General features: G+C 39.6%; 1 protein-coding gene across 4 annotated transcripts in view; it reads left to right on the top strand.

Moving 5' to 3' along the window:
- The window catches only part of SLC12A5 (solute carrier family 12 member 5), a 223,109-nt gene that overhangs the window by 39,856 nt on the left and 166,429 nt on the right, over nucleotides 1-16,824 (top strand). The gene's annotated exons all lie outside the window — the stretch shown is intronic.

Below are 16,824 nucleotides of genomic sequence, written 5' to 3'. Positions count from 1 at the left end.
GGCCCATATGCAGTTTTCTCCTAGGTGATATTTTCACAACCACCAGCAAGCAAGAAAATACTCAAAATAATTTTGATAGTACGTTTTCACCTATTTTTTTAGTACTTTTTTATTGCATAGTGCTGAAAATGTATTTTAAAGATTGAAAGCTATCTACTTGGATGAAACTCAGGAGAAAAATTGACAGTGTTAAGGATTTTATTCTACGCTATTACATGAATGACTATGGTAACACATATACCGGTAGTTATTTTGGTTGAAAAAACATCCGTCTATCAAGGAAAGAAGGAAAAAAAACAGCAAACCCCATCAACATCCTGAACCCCACATATATTCTAATTGATCCAGGGGAACCCAAAAATCCTTACAAGGCCTGGGCCAATTAGCCTTAAAAAGGGAAAACTTCCTTCCTGACTGCAGAAGACAGTCAGATAAATCCCTGGATCAACTCTCTCAGGAATTACTCAGTAATTATAGCCGGGGATGCCCTTCAATACAAGTAAAGCATCCAAGCGCTCTTTAAATGCAGATATAGAGTTTGCCATAGCTACTTCCTGAGTTAAAATATTCCAGATTTTAACCACTCTCACTATGAAGGAACCCTTTCTAAATAGATGGCAAAATCTTTTTTCCTCAATACTTGTCCGTTGTACAACACTAAGGACAAAAAGCTCATGTGCCAAGCTTATGTATTGCCCCCTAATGTATTTGTACATGTTCATCAGGTCACCTCTCAGTCGCCTTTTTTCAGAGCTAAATAACCTCAGTTTGTACAACGCTTCTTAGTAAGTGAAATGTTCCATTCCTCTGATTAATTTAGTTGCCCGACTTTGTACCCATTCTAGAAGGTCAGTGTCCTTTCTATAGTGTGGTGCCCAAAAATGTTTCCTATACTCCACATGTGGCCGCACAAGTATTTTATACTGAGGGAGTAGAATAATAGCATCTCAAGATTTTATTTCCCATTTTATGCGTGCCAGAATTTTCTTTTCTTTAGCTACCACTGCTTGGCACTGTACAGGATCTTCTAAAAAAATTAGCATATTGTGATAAAGTTCATTATTTTCTGTAATGTACTGATAAACATTAGACTTTCATATATTTTAGATTCAAATACACACAACTGAAGTAGTTCAAGCCTTTTATTGTTTTAATATTGATGATTTTGGCATACAGCTCATGAAAACCCCAAATTTCCTATCTCAAAAAATTACCATATTTCATCCGACCAATAAAAGAAGTGTTTTTAAAACAAAAAAAGTCAACCTTCAAATAATTATGTTCAGTTATGCACTCAATACTTGGTCGGGAATCCTTTTACAGAAATGACTGCTTCAATGTGGCGTGGCATGGAGGCAATCAGCCTGTGGCACTGCTCAGGTGTTATGGAGGCCCAGGATGCTTCGATAGCGGCCTTAAGCTCATCCAGAGTGTTGGGTCTTGCGTCTCTCAACTTTCTCTTCACAATATCCCACAGATTCTCTATGGGGTTCAGGTCAGGATAGTTGGCGGGCCAATTGAGCACAGTAATACCATGGTCAGTAAACCATTTACCAGTGGTTTTGGCACTGTGAGCAGGTGCCAGTTCGTGCTGAAAAATGAAATCTTCATCTCCATAAAGCTTTTCAGCAGATGGAAGCATGAAGTGCTCCAAAATCTCCTGGTAGCGGATAGATAATAGAGGATAACACGAATACATAGCTACTATTGTCTTTTTAAAATAAGAAACAATTTAAAAGGAAAGTAAGCAGCACTTAGCACCTATAAAGCATCCACAATTTTATAAACATGTTTCACAAAACCTCTGTTTACTTCTTTAGGTATAGTATCAATAAACTGACCTAAATTAGCAGGCATGCCACCTATATTCACAATTATGTTATAGATTGAGATGGTCAATGATGCTAATAATGGTGTGCATGCAAATTGTATGCAGCTTGGAATGTATCTAATCAAAATAACAGTAAGTGCAATCATTCGTTAATTGCATCTTATTGGCCATCTTTAGATATACAGTAGATAGCAGAAGAAAAGCAAACTGGGATACACTGATCAGCCAAAAGATTGAGCCTAATGCCTGCTTCACAGCATGCAATTTTCCATCAGATCAATGGGTTGAATCAATAAGTTCTAACAGATCCAATCTGATTTCTGATTGTTTTTCTGATCAATTTTCCGATCACTTCTGTTCAAAATTGTTCAGAAAAATGATCGGAAATCAGATCAAACTTGTTGGAAATTGTCAATTCGACCCGTTGATTTTAAGGGAAATTGCATGGTGTGTACCAGGTGTAATAATGTGTAGATACTTTTCTGTATTCCAAACAGCTCTGACCTATTGAGACATGACCTTTACAAGACCTCTAAAGACCCCTTCAGCCTTTACAAGACCTCTAAAGACCCCTTCAGTTGTATGTAGCACAAAGACACAAGCAGCAGGTTCTTAAAAGCAAACCAGAAGTGAAAAAAAAACCTAGTAAGTTAACAATTATATCTAGACTTTGAAACCTAATTAGGATTTTACTGAAACCCTGTAGTCGTAGTTTTGGTATTTTTGTAGTCATTTTCTGGTATATGAGGGTAGTTATTCAACTCCCATACAGACAAATCTTCAAATTAAACCTTTTTATCATGTTCCCTGCATTCAGATGTGTTTCTCTGAGTTACACAGTTTTAAAATCTCTGTTTACCTATAAGTTACTCTAGATTCCAAATGCTGTTTGACCGCAGAGACACTCATGTAAAGCCCTGGATACATAAACAGTGAAACAAAAAAAGAACACACCTAGTTCTAAGTAGGATTAGTATAAATCTCCATATATATACAAAAACGTTATAATCTCATGTCACCTGTCACTTCAGGTGCCCTTTCTGTAAGATTTGAAATGGATCTTCTATGGATTGGACTTGGGGTCAAACATGGACCCTGACTAGTGTGACGCAATGGCCTCAATTCACTAAGCAGTTTAGACTAGTCTACTGATGGTTTGGTCAGTTGAAAAGAGGAATTCGCTATTACCAAATGTTTTAGACCTGTTTTTAGACCTGATCTAAAACATTTAGTAATTAGGTCGGTAAAGCAGTGGAAATTATCAAAAGATGCAATTCACAAATCAGTAGCTATGACTGATAGCCTTCTCCTATGATGAGCTCTCCTCTGCATACAATTAATTTCCTGCATAATAAATTCAAAAGGTTCCATCCTCACATCTAAAATACCCCACAGAATTACTTTACCGAAAGAAATCAACTGGTCTAATTTCTGTCAGAAAAAGAGGGCATGGTTACTCCTTGTTTGCCTTTGTGAATTGTGTAATTACTGAATGTTAGACCATGTCTAAAAACAGGTCTAAAACATTACACCAAACCATCAGTAGACTAAAAACCATCTGTAGACTAGTCTAAACTGCTTAGTGAATTGAATCCATAGCATCTCGTTATGTAGAACAGCTGTGATGTGCAGTGTGCACCTTTCCTTCATGACCAGTACATTAGTGGCACTTGTGTACCCATGGTGCTGTTGCTAATTCACGGGTTGTCCTTCCTTGGACCACTTTTGGTTGGTAACCCAACCTGCATACCACATCACACAAGACCAGTCGCTTTACAGATGCTCTGACTCAGTTGTCTATCCATAACAATTTGGCCCTTACACTTGCCAATTTTTCCTGCTTCCAGCTCATTATCTTCAAGAACTGCTTGTTCACTTGCTGCCATAATAGATTGTACCCCTTGACAGGTGCCATTGTAATGGAAATAATGCCATCAACCTGTCAGTGGTTCTTATGTTGGGGCTGATCAGTATATTGTCACCAAATGCATAGAACATTTTCCCCATCTATCTTATTTATTGACAAGTGGACCTGTTGAACCGTTCTCCTCAGAACGTACAAGAACTGCAGGCCATTTAACTGGGCTCCTCATAGTCTCATTATTATAACTTTAGTTTACACCTATTAAAAATGATGGCCATTACAAGAAAAACTCACACACAGTGTAGCGTTGCTGTCTGTGGTGCAACCGTCTCTGAATGACTATTGCTTGATTTATGGTTCCTATAGGAAGGGATTTTTTCAAGTGATCTTTTAAACCTCATCAGCATCTATTCACATTTATTCTTCTTCATATAACAACTTTCTCAACCAAACCCGGATTTGCATCACAGGAGCCTGTGGGCACAGATATTCTGGAACCTTAGACTTCACCCTCCATGAACCCACAACCACCCCCTCATCTCAAGCACACCACAAGTGTGCAGTGTGGGTGGGTTGTCACTTCTCTCCTAACTCCTTCTCCCAGTGTAGGAAGCCACAGGTGCCCCTAAGTATTAGGTATTCAGAGGTACCCTCAGTATTAAGTAGCAAGAGGTAACCCTAGGTATAAGGTAGCTAGTGGTGCCTCCGGCTGAAGCGTGTACTTGTCAGTGGAATGCTGAGTGAGTACCCTCTAATTTATGCTCTGCTGGAAAGAGGAAGGTAGTCACATGGAGTGAGCCTCCTTTCCCTCATCAGGCGCCGGTAGGCATGAGTCTATAGTGTCTTATGGAAAATCCAGCTCTGTTCTCAACCTTATCTGTGAATTCCCCTGCAAATTCATCAGATTAATACTACTAAATTACTGAAGTGGAACAAGCATGCATGTTGGGACTCCTTACAAGAAACAGCATGATTGGTCTGGTTCTGTGACTCAATAAGCAGAGAAATACGGTAGTTGTTACAGGAGAGGTTGATTTTGGGCTGGTGTGCACCAAAACGCTTGCGCTTCAAAAAGCGGTTGGCGAATACATTTGAATGGGGTGGATCACACCACAACGATAAGCTTTTTTCCCAAACGCAGATGTGGGTCCTGCAGCATTTTTGCTGATTTCTGAGGCGATTCAGCCTCAATGTTCAGTATAAGAAAGTGGAAAATCGATCTGAAAAGCGCTAGATCAGAGCGATTTTCCAAGCGTTTTTGTTACAGAAGCTGTTCAGTTACAGCTCTTCTGTAACAGAATATAAAAACCGCTACACCAAAAATTGCTAGGCATGCTTAGAAAATCGCTAAGCACATGCTTAGAATCGCCATTAAAAAATCACTTTAAAAAAAAAAGCGCTAAACGTTTGCTTTTACGCTAGCGCTTTTTGGTGTGCACTGGGCCCAACACATGCTTTCTTTATCCTCTCAAAAAACAGTGGGAGGCCAGTCTGCTGCAATGATGTGGCGGAGGGGGGGCATGCGTCTATCATGCTGACAGAGTCCTCCTTAGTGTAAGGAGGGGTGGGGGCAATCAAAAATAAGTGTGGGTGGGCTTTACATGCAGATCACAGGTACAGAGTTCACCCTTACAGCACACCTGATGTGAGAGAGATATGGACACAGATATTTATTTACCTTTTAACGATACTCATTGCCTGGCTGTCCTGCTTATCCTCTGTCTCTAAATACTTTTAGCTAATGTCCCTGAACAATCATGCACATCAGATGCTCTGACTCAAGTCTGACTGGATTAGCTGCATGCTAGATTCAGGAGTGTGACTCTATTACAACCAAAGATCCACAGGACTATTAGGGACCTGGTACTGTTGAAATGGAAATGAATGTCAGCCTCCATATATCCCTCTTACTTCAGATTTCCTTTAAAGCCGTAATTCAGTTTTAATATTTCTAATATGCATTTTATAGAAATGCAATTAAAAAGTGATGCCTTTGAAATAATTCATCAAACCAAGTTTTGGTGAGCAAACAGTTAAATGAAAATATACTGCCAAAAAAAACCAAAAAAAAACATGGAGCCTGGGATCTAAAGTATAACCATTTTATTTTTATTTTTTTTATGAGCTGCACCCATGAGAATGTTTTTTGTGCCGGAGCTGATGATAATGAAGTGTTGCAATTGTGTCACAGCTATTGATTATGGTTTTGTAGAAACTGCATAATTGAAGGTATTTTTTTTTATAATGATGATGATGAAATAGCTTCCCAGGGCTGTTGATGGCTGTCTGCGGTGATTACTGGCTTCTGCGCTCTGTGGATGAGGTGACATAATCCATTATGATGAGTCAGTTATGATGGGAATGATCAAGAGAACATTTATTCATAAAAATACAGTGCTGGTAGACTCTACAAAGGATGACTGGACATGGAATGGATACAGCGGCACACATCATGATAACCTTTGTTACAGTTTAGCAAAGATTTTTTAAATAGTGTAGGCAATGGAGCTTTCATGGTTTTCAATATTGTGTGTGTCCAATAGGGGAGACTTCCCTCACTGGACAGGGAGTGAGGTGCATCTCAAAATGTAGCAGTTGTCATGACAAAATGAAATGAGTACATGTTCAGGAGTGGATGTCTGCAATGGCACATAGCTTGCAGTCTAGATGGGGATGTTGCACATTTAAAGGAAAGAGGGTGGCGCACATTTAAAGGAGAGAGGGTATCATTACATGTAAATGAACAGGATGTTCATTTGTAGGGGAGTAAAGGATGCTGTACATGACTGTGAAGTCTACTATACAAGCAGGGACTTTACATGTAGCTGTTAGGGCTGCTGCATTAGGAGGGCTTGTGAAGCATGAAGCATAACGGTAGCTCTGAGCAAGTCTCTATGGGGCGCCTCTGTCAAAGGCCGGAATTCCTTTCCTGCTGGAGAGGTTCTCTTTTAGTCCTGCCTTGTTTCTGTGGTAGGACATGATAACATAGCTCCCAATTGGTGCACCCACAGCAGTAAAACTACAGGGGGTTCACCCATGCCGGTGGGAAAAAAAACTCTGCAGATTCTAATCCTTTCCCACTCTATAGAAAACATGAAAGATGGCAGCAGGACTGTATGGATCACAGTGGTTTATACATTCTCTTTAAAAGAAACCTGAAGTGAGAGTTACATGGAGGCTGTCATATTTAGTTGCCTGGCCCAGTAGCCCTTCTAATCTTAATGTCTGCAGTAATATCTGAATCACACACTTGAAACAAGCATGCAGCTAATCTTTTCAGATTTTTGTCATAAACCTATTAAGGACAGAGGATCAGCTGGACTGCCAGGCAAACTGGTATTGTTTAAAAGGAAATAAATATGTCAGCCTCTTACTTCCTTTTAAAGTAGAGACTGACACTGTTGTTAATACATCAAGTCAACATTTTATTTTGTATTAACCACTTAATGTAAACTGGACACATTAAAAACATCCTGTTTGACCTTCTTAATGGCAACAGAACATTTTAATGCATTATTTACCGCTGCAACCACTGTGCATGCCCGCAGATACCAAGCATGACATATTCATGATTGGTGAACAGGAACATGTGTTCCCAGAGCCAGTCAAAGAACCAATTAAAGAGCCTGTAAGGAAAGGATCATGGATTCAATGAGAAGCCACTGATCATTACTGTAGTAAACACGGCCTGTGTGCTCTGAACTCTGTTTAGAGCACACAGAATAAAATGTGTGGGGACATCTAGTGGTGATAAAAAAAATACATTAAAATACACATTTTACACTACAGAAATTAGGAAAAAAAAACTCTTTCTCCCCCCTCCCCTGTCCACCATAATTACCCCCAAAAACACTTATTAAAAAAAAGTGACAGCATTAAAAAAACAAACCCAATAAATATTAAAAAAAATTCCATAAGGTAACAATTATGGATTTTTTAAATATTTATTTTATGAGGGTAGAATACTGTTATTTTTTCAAATAAGGGCTTGTTATTATTGAGCGGGTACAAAATAGAAAAACAGAAAAATACACCTTTTTTTCAAAAATGATATTTTGTAGCCATACATTGTACTAGGGACATACATTTTGTAATAACCGGGACAAGTAGCATTGTTTATTTTAAAGCTATTACAGTAGCATTGTTTATTGTAAAACTATTACAGTAGCATTGTTTATTTTAAAAACTATTACAGTAGCATTGTTTATTTTAAAAACTATTACAGTAGCATTGTTTATTTTAAAACTATAGAGTATGGAATTAGTTTATTTTTTCACTACTTTCCTTGTTTTTTCCCCTTTAAAATGCATAGAAAGTGAAGTAATTCCTGAAAACAAATATCACCTCCAAAAATCCTAATTTGTGGTGGAAAAAAAACAAGATATAGAACATTTAGGTGTGATAAGTAGTGATAAATGTATTGGCAAATTGGAGGAAGGAGCGCTGAGATATGATAATTGTTCTAGTCTATAAGGATAAATATCCCTTAGTGGTAAAATTGAATTTCCCTTCTTAATATTTTACATTTATAATTTTAGCCAGTAGATGGGGGCTCTAAACATTCTTGAATGTGTCCAGATAGTGTGCATTTTACAGCTCTCCTATTGTGAGATAGATAACATAGATGTCTATGGACATGAAGCTACTGCTGAACTTTCTTATAAGAAATGTGGGCAACCTTTGTAAACTTCATACCATGGGCCTGTAGAAATGGAATTTCAGCTGAACTGCTTACTTGTTTCGGAATGGGGTCAGTGGTTCATAAAGTATAAAGGTTGAAGGAATAGCACAGCAGCCAGATATGGTAACTACACTCTTTGAAAGAAAGAAAACAATGGCAGCCTCCTTATTCAGGTTGCCTTTAAACCATTCATGTACTTATATATATGTGTGTTTAAACTGTCTTCATATGGGTCTCTGTCCAATAATACATCCTTACAAAGAAGCCCACCCCCTGCTTTTTCATCACAAAACAAACATAGGATGGCACATTACTGAGCCTCTACAATTCCCAGACCCCGTGGACTCTCTTTAAAAGTAACCATCTGGGCTCCTGAATATTGGCGTACTAAAGTTACAACTATACTGGATAAGTGTTCTTATTTTATTGACCAGTTCTGACATTCTAATTTTAGTTATTCTACCTCCTTATAAAACTTTTGACTTTATAATGTTTCTTATGCTTTAGATTTAGGCTGTGCAGATGTCATACCAGTAGAGTAGGGAGGGTGGGAAGGTAGTGGTAGAGATGTGTAAAGGAAGAATCCTATTGGGGAAGTGGACTTGCTCAGATACTCTTATTATTTATGACCCATATGATTAATAGCATAACTTAGCACAGGCTGTAAACAATATGTCTGCTTCCATGAATCAGGAAATAGAATCTGTGCAGATTTATTTTAGGAATTGTATCAGCTGTAACCAAGAAATGTTAGAGGCCGGGGGCAGAGCCGCCCCTGGCCTCTAACCGCACCTCTCTCCTCCCCTGATTGGCCGTGCTATCAGCGACCAGCAGCAAAATCTGATAGGACGCGTTCTACAGCGGCTGGCCGCAAAATTCAATGTGACGTGGCCATGAGGCCGCAATCTACGAATCAGGCGATCGCAATCTACCGGTAGATCACGATCGACCTATTGGGCAGCCCTGTCCTAGAGTTACACATGCAGTTTTTAATTTCTCAGTCTTGCAATTAAAATGTCCTGAATTTGATTACTTTGCTTGCATCCCATGGTTGAGAATGAGCGCTCCTTCAGATTTGAGTTGTGAATTGAGCTATTGATCACCCACGATCTGTCAGTGCCACATTTCGACTACGTAGCAGAAAGTATAATTAATCTCCTGTGTGCTTCTTCATTGACTGGAGCACAAAAGGAAATGTATTGCTCAACAATTAGTTATTTTGAAGATCAGATTTGTTTTCTCATTCTATGTCCTGGGAGATTAAAGTCACACTGTACTAGAATCATGAATATAAATGCACTGATGTATCCTGAAAAAGAAGTGATTGATAACAGGACAGGTTCTGTTTTCAGCCCTGAACACCTTTCATTTAGTCTTATACAGCCATATGAAAATACTGCAGTTCTTACAACTTCTAGTGAAGTCACAACTGAACTTACTGATTTCCATGAACGCTGTCCACATCTCCCTTCTGATATTTCCTGCTGGCCTGGTGGATAGAAGACAGCTTAAGCCATCAGATGGGGAGGAGTGATAGGGATGAGAGAGAACAATCTCACAAAAAGCGGGATCATACCAGAGCGTTTGGAGGGCATGGACTGCATATGTGTGGGCTCTCTCTACGAAGCCACCAACTCTCCTCTGATGTACTCCATGCCACATTCCATCTTCTTACACTTCCACCTTTTAACCGAAACTTCCACTCTGAAGGTGGATAAGTGAAATGGAATGGAGCAAGGAGCATATCAGAAGGGAGGAGGCGCCAGCTTAGGTGAGTTAAACCCCGCATACACAGTCAGTGTTCTCCCACACACACTGCAGGGCGATCTCGCTTTTCGTGAGATCTTTCTCCAACCAGTAATCAGTACTAGGCCTGACTGACGTGCATTAATTATTCATAATGATTGAATAAGACAGAACAGATTTTTTTAGGGTAAGAATCCTTCTGTTTCAAGATATAATCGTGGATTCATATGCATGAATCTGCAAATTAATCACTTTAAACTAATGATAAAAATCTACTGCACCAATAAAGCGTGTTTGTTCTTGCCACTCTCTGACATTATTATATCACCATCCATGTAGCCCTGACTTATAACATCTTCATCAGCCAGCCAACTAAAGGGGGGGTTGGATTCAAGAAATTTGTTGTCAGGAAAGGACTTTTTTAATGCAAATTTTGGAAATCTAGCCTGGTTGCAAATGGCCTTTTTTTTGTCATACAATTTTTAAAGTAATGGTGTAGCCTGTATTTCTCAAGGACACTGTGGAATGGTTGTGTTCTCAAACAATGTGAGTTGCAGTGTGTGGATATGAACTAAAAGTTTTTTCCTCTCTTTAATTTATTGGGCATTTCACTTCACATTTTTATTTATTTTCTAAAGTTTGCTTATTAAAACTACGAGAAAGCATAAGAGTGATTCCAGGGATTTAAGTAAGGGAATCTAGCTTAGTGAAGACGGAGGGAATATCCACAGTCCCTGTTTAATTGTAATGATAGCTGTGGATAATGACAGGGAAGTGCTACACTTGTAATGGGATGAAGAAGCTGCGTGATGGTAGTTATCAGGGGAATGATGAGGATGGTGATGACAACATACAGGGAGTTTCTGGCAGATCCCGTCTGCTCATTCATCTGCCTTATTGCAGTTGAATGTCTTAATTGATTCTCTGCTCATCAAGGAGAGAGCTCAGCGCTCACCCAACGTGAGCCTGATGCCGTTACGTTTCTGCAGGGAGACTTTGCTTCATGTGCTTGGTGCACTCCACTTACATTCATGTTGTTATTATAGCTCTAGAGCTTCCCGCAGACCAACTTCAGAGCTGACCTTTCCTGCTAGTGCTCCCCAGTAGGTATTTGTCTTTGTAGCCTGTGTTATTTACACCACGTACATTAATGTCCTAGTAGAGCAGCAGTTTTATCATGCTGCTCTTTTCTGCGGGGGAGAGAGAGAGCAAGCCTAATTCCCATCATTAAAGCTCACCTACAAAGAGAAAAAAAATGTTATTTTAGTTCTGGAGAGGATAATTTAAAGGGTAACTGTACTTAGAAATCAAGTACAGTTATTCTTGTGCCCTGTGCCGTGCTCCTCATTGTTTCTACTGCTCACCCTGTTGCATGTAAAGCCATATGGAGTGGTGCGGCCAAGTCTCAAAGGACCAGTCTGGGCTGGATTTACACTTCAGGATCTTGTAGGCACAGAGATGCTAGCGCCCTAAACTCCGCCCCTCAGCACAGGCCACATCCCCATTCTCAGCCATTATTTTCTTGTATGACATAAAGTGCTAAATGTACAGGTACCTAACAGCAGTGTAATTTAAAAAGAGTGCTTTACCAGCAAAATCTTGGATGAGACCCCCTCTACTTGAACAAATATATATATATGGTCCTAGTTACCTTACAAAACAGGCTGCACACAATTGGGGACATGACTACACACCACAATCGGGGGCTACATACAACTACCACCTTAAGTTGCCTCAAGCCCACCAAGATGAAAAGAGCAGGAGGCAAATGGCAGTGTGTATGGCCAGAGAGCACAACTGATCCGCTCTGCTGCTGGTGCAGGGACAGAGGGAGGAGGATGCAATACTCACACACCGCCCACCACGCTATTCTCACTTTCACAGGAGGCACTAATTAAGCCTTAGATCTCCGCTGGCTACATGCCTGCGGCTGCTGGACTGGTACTGGGTAGTGAGTGACATCGCCCACCGGCTCTGCTGAGAGAGGTGACATTTGAGAAGGGAGGGGAGCTGCCTCTGCCACACAAGGCACCTGTAGGCATGCACCTACAGAGCCTTATGGTAAATCCGGCCCTGGGACAGGGGCATCCTTTCAGAATGACTGGTGACTGCCTGTCTATGAAAGAAGCGAGGGGCATACTTTAGCGGTTAAAGCAGCAGGGATTGCCATACTATCCCAGGGGAAAAAAAACACATATATAAGTAGATAACTACTTGTTCTATTTACATAAAAGATGTATTGTACTGTCCACATTTTGTTATCAGTGAATTTTATATAGTAAATAAAGAAAATTGTGTTCCTTGCATTTTCAAATTTGAGTCCCTCTAATTGAAGCCACTCCTGATGTAATTTCTTCCTTTATTTTTTTCATGTAGGAACTGCACTGTTATAGCTAGCTTGCTTTGTAAACACATGTGAGCATAGCATAGATCAGATTTCAGCAGCTCACTGAACTGCCCTGAGCCAATCGGTGAGGAGCAGGAATGTGTGTGATGACAAGCTTTCTTCTCAATGGCAATGGCAAAAATATAGCCAGGATGACTGAGATAAGATTTATTACAGTAGAAACATTTCTGAATAGATTGAAGTGCTTACAATGCAGGGTAAGGTTGCAGGCTGCATATTAAACACAGAGCAGTGGGTAAATGGAATTTGATTGTGTGGCTGACAATCCTTCTTTAAGGGCTTTTAATAGCTATGCTATGAGGGGTTATCTTTGTGAATATACTTATCCTTTAAAACCTGTTCTGAGTGTGTACTGTTGTTTATGGGGCTTAGCTATAGAGAATTGTTTGTTATTTTTTTTAAAATCAGTTCATCCCTTTAAGATGGCCATATTTACCTATGGTGATCTGATTCATTGAGGTGGATGAACTGAACAGCACTTTGATAGGCTACAAAAATTACCCTGAAAGGATCACTATCCTGAAAAATTTAACAATTTTAAATACTTGCAAAAACACATATTACAAGTACTTTTCTCCCTGCGTATAATGCGCTATAGATTACTTTTCTCCGATGTTGCTTTCACTTAAGATAGGCATTACAAATCTGACATATCTGGCAGGGTTTGTACTAGTCCATCTCCCCATGGGGGATTCTCAGCATTATTTTATTCTTTATGGAAACACTCCATACAAAAGATCCATACAATGATGCTGGTCATCCTTCACATCTTTTTGCACATTATTTGGCAGTTTAACTAAGCAGCTGCTGTCCAGTAAGTGCTTTTGAAAATAACAAAAAATCCTTTGAATCCCCATGAGTAGTTGGACTAATCTAAAACCTGTCAAATCTGTCAAACAGCACCATAGGAGAAAAGTAATCTTTAGCTCATTTTACTCTTGGAGAAATGTAAATTTTATATGTTTGCATGTATTTTACAATTTAGCATTTTTCATGATAGTGGTTCTTTAACTCTCCTGGCGGTTAATTAAAACCGCCAGGGGGCAGCGCAGCACTATTTTTTAAATTTTTTTTAAACATGTAGCTAGCCTAGCGCTAGCTACATGACAGCCGCTGTGCAGCGGCATCCCACTACCCTCTTCGATCGCCCGTCCGGAAATTCCGTTTTGAATGGCGACGGGCGGGATGATGTCATCGACGTTGTGACGTCAAAGAGAGTCCCGATCCACCCCTCAGCGCTGCCTGGCACTGTTTGGTCAGGCCGTGCACGGGGTCGGGGGGGGGGGGGGGGGGCGGAGCGGCGGCTAATCGGCACGGAGCGGCGGCGATCGGAGTAGTGCACATGCTTACCTCCAGGAAGGTTAAGTTGTGATCCAAATGTCCCTTTGTTTGAATGTAGTGTTGGATTGGAAGTGACCATTTGTAAGAGAAAAAAAGGCCCAAGTTTGGTTTGGTTTCAAAGTGGTGATATGTTTAAGGTGCTCATTAATGGTACAACTTTTACTGAATGATCATATATTCGATAAGATTATTCTGATCGTATTGCATAAAAATAGAAACTGATGATTGCCCTGTGGGTGATACTGCTCTAATCAAATCACTAGATGCTAGCAGCAACACATACTTAGAGTAATCTTCTAAGAGAGAGGAGAGTCATTTATAAAACTGGATTGAAAGTGAAATAGTTGCCACAAGCAACCAATCCAGCTTTAAATATTAACTTAACAAGGGTTCTGGTTTGTACCTGCCTTGATAAATAAGCTCTATTGTAGCATGAATAGATGTCAGATATAAATACACTGTTGTCAGAACTTCCTAGGTCTCTGTCTTCCTTATGGTTTCACTGCACAGTGAATCATTGACCTGTAAAAAGCATGCAGCCAATGAAGCATGCAGACAACTTCAGGCATAGAGTTAAATAGATCATCTGATAGCTTGGTAAGCCAAGTGCCTAAATGTTACCTTTTTTTGTATGTCACACACGGCTTCTGCAGCTGAAACTCCTATTTTAAAATTTTGGCTGTGTCTTGAAGCCATGTACTGTTAACAGCAGATCTAAGGGGCAGGGCTGCACCTGCTGTTTACATTATTTAAGCTGCTGCTTAAATAATGTACAGTCATGTACAGAGATTGGAGATACTTTATATCTCCAATCTCTTCAGATTCTATGGCCATAAGGTACCAAGACAAGAAAAAATTGTGACCCATAGTGGGTTCTAAAATTATCTGAATGCAACCTGTCGTGTAAAACTTACAACAGAATCCACTGTGTTACTAATTAAAAAAAAAAAGTCAAAATGAAGAAGCCATGTGTGAAAACTACATACACCCTGCAATTCAGTAGCTTGTAGGGCTACTTTTAGCAGCAATTACTTAAAAAAACATGTATCTATTACTAGGAGGCTTTCACATCATTGTGAAGGATTTTTAGCCCAATTTTATTTACAACATTACTTCAGTTCATTATAAATTGCCAGGATTCATTTATCCACAGCTCTTAAGGTACCACTACAGCAGTTCAGTAGGGTTGAGGTCTGGTCTTTGCTGGGCCATTGCCACAGTTTGATTCTATTACTTTTCAGCTTTTCTGTTGTAGATTAGCCGATGTACTTTGGATCATTGACATGTTGCATAACCCAATTTCTGCCAAGGTTTAGCTCGCTCACATTGGATTGTCAAATACTTTAGTGTAGAGAGGAATTCATAGCCGCATGATGTCCTGATCCCGTGGCCCAAATCCTCACCTATGCACCCTCACACTTGATGGTTGTATGAGGTGATTTTTTCTGATATTTTCGTTTTCATTTACATTTCTCAACTTGGTCTTCTCTGTCCAAAGTACACCTTTTCAGGAGTCTTGTGGTTTGTTCAGATGCACCCTTGCACACTTTAACCACGGTGCCATATTCTTTTAAGATTAGAGACTTTCTCTTGGTAACCCTTCCAAGCAAGCACATTTTACTCTTTTTCTTATTGTACTATCATTACATATTTAACATGTAAACTAAGGTGTGTAGAATCTGAGATGTGGCTCTTGGATTTTTTTGGTTTCTTTGAGCTTTGTGCAGCCAGACTTTGGGGTGAGTTTGCTGGGGCTAGGGATGAACTCACATTTTTGCATTAAAAATTGCATTTTAGTCTCTGTATTTTTTATTACCTAAATGCTCAGGATCAATTTTTTTTACCCTCATATGTAAAACGTTACATATGAAAGAGGGTGTATATGGTTTCATTGATGACTATGTTTGACATCAGATAATCAGAGATATTATTATACACAAGTAGAAGTAAGAAGTGGGGTCTGTTACTTTTTTCACCAGGGACATGCGTACAGATTTGAGATTTTGTTATTACAGTACTTACAGAAAAGTTTGTTGCCATTGGCCTACTTAGGGCTCTTTCACATCAGAGCTTGCGTTGGAGAACGCTCAAAGCATACGTTTTGTTGTATGCCTTTTACTGCGTTTTGATATGCGTTGCACTGCAGTTAGTGTGCGTTTTTAATCCGTTTTCAATCCGTTACTGCACATAGAAAAACGCAGGTATTTTTTTTTTCTTTTAGTTGTCAACTTTCTACATTGTTCCTCTGTTGCATTCTGGGACTGATTGCCTGCGTTAACGGATTAAAAACGCGCATAGTGTGCGTTTTACATTGACTAACATTGTAACGCATAAAGCTAGCGTTGGCCAAAAAACTGCGCCTGGGTGCAGTGGAACGCAACGCACAAAAAGGCTGCGTTATATGTGAAAGCTAAAATGAAAGTCTATGGACTTTCATTTCACCTTGGGTAACGCAAACTTTATCCTTTGCGTTGAAACGCAGAAAATCTGCCCTAATGTGAAAGAGCCCTTAGAGCTTTTTGTTTTTGTACTGCATGCTTTTTAAGTTTATCAACCTTTTCCAGAATTATTTGCACACCTCCCTTAAATCTGGTCTATGGTAAACAATATATATTTGCCATTTAAAGAAAACAATAATACTTGTTCCTTAGCTCAAAGTAGTGGCTATGTGATCTGTTTAAGCTTTTTTAAACAACCGGATACAGCGGATATAGAAATGTCTAAAACTGCAGGACACTTCCTCACCTCCTACAAACTTCTGTTGTGTGGTATAATTCTCTCCCCAGTCTGCTGTGTCAGTCCACCTTGATAGGTAGCTATGTACACAATAAGAATACAGACAGTACAAAAAGGATTAAAAAAAGACGTTGATGACCTGCTCATTCAGAAGTCATGGAAGCATTCGTTGTGGTCAGGTACCATAAGACAGAGATTTTTTCCAGGATTAGTCAATG

Source organism: Hyperolius riggenbachi, chromosome 12 (assembly GCF_040937935.1).
Source record: "Hyperolius riggenbachi isolate aHypRig1 chromosome 12, aHypRig1.pri, whole genome shotgun sequence".
In the NCBI taxonomy this organism is placed as follows: domain Eukaryota; kingdom Metazoa; phylum Chordata; class Amphibia; order Anura; family Hyperoliidae; genus Hyperolius; species Hyperolius riggenbachi.
Note: the sequence above shows the minus strand (reverse complement) of the source record. Positions and strands in the feature narration are given on the sequence as shown.